Here is a 1,008-nt window from a genome sequence, read left to right on the forward strand (position 1 = left end):
ACATAGAAAGCACGTATTTACTAAACTGTAGCGTACAAATACTGGCAGAGTTTCCTTGGTATTTCTTCTTCATTGATGTTTATTTTAAGAGTGAAGTCAAAATTTGTTTATACTTTTTTGCCAAGAAAAGTGAGAACTGGGGTTAGAGAGAACTGAGTTTTCATCAGCACGTGACACCTTCCAGCTCAACCTTCTAAATTGGCCGGTTCTCCTTCAAGAGCCCTCCTGGCCTTGCTTCTAAGCTAAGCCTGGGCCTCACTCCTGGGAGTGCCAAGAGGATGGAGTGCCACCATACGTGTGAAGGGCAGAGCTGGCCAGAAGCGCAGTGCGAACACGGCGAGTGTGCGGGGTGACTGCGGCTGTCACTCTGTCACCTTCTGTCACAGATCTCAAGCCTGCTCTCCCCATGCTACACATTTGCCTTAGTTGGGCAGATGCTTTTGCTAAATCCATTTAATGAGTTGTCAACATATACATTTCAAGAAGCACATTGAAAAGTTGCTGAGTGTTAACCTGCAGCTTAGTTCCAAGCCTTCTGTTCCATTTCACTTACACATTTTGTCATAAATGAGGTGCTCTTGGCAGATATGTCTAATTTCTTTAGAGACCACACCATGCTGATGAGGAGACATGCGTGTGTTGTTGAGGGAAAGGAGTATTTCTGGGTAGTACAGCTGAATGCCAGCACCGTAGAGAGAATGTGATGGAGTCTTTAAACCTAGAGGACAACACCGTTGGGAGACATGCCTTTGTGAATCACACCAATGCAGTGTATCCCAGGACATGTGCTATGAAATTCAGTCATCGCACTTATTCATTGTGTTCATATGCCTGGTACATTTGGATACAGAATAGTGATGAGTAATTATTTTAAAATTATGTGCTCCTCACCAACAGAGAGAAAAGACAACCCACAAATTGGGAAAAAATTAACCAACACTTATTCAGACAAAGGACTTCAACCTAGAACATGTAAAGAACTGAAAAGAATCAGGTCCCCAAAAGTCA

General features: G+C 43.3%; 1 pseudogene; it reads right to left on the reverse strand.

Moving 5' to 3' along the window:
- The window catches only part of LOC101581378, a 60,963-nt pseudogene extending 60,555 nt beyond the window's left edge, over window positions 1–408 (reverse strand).
- Between the last annotated feature and the right edge of the window lie 600 nt (window positions 409–1,008).

Source organism: Octodon degus, unplaced genomic scaffold (assembly GCF_000260255.1).
Source record: "Octodon degus isolate 3935 unplaced genomic scaffold, OctDeg1.0 scaffold00025, whole genome shotgun sequence".
Classification (NCBI taxonomy): Eukaryota; Metazoa; Chordata; class Mammalia; order Rodentia; family Octodontidae; genus Octodon; species Octodon degus.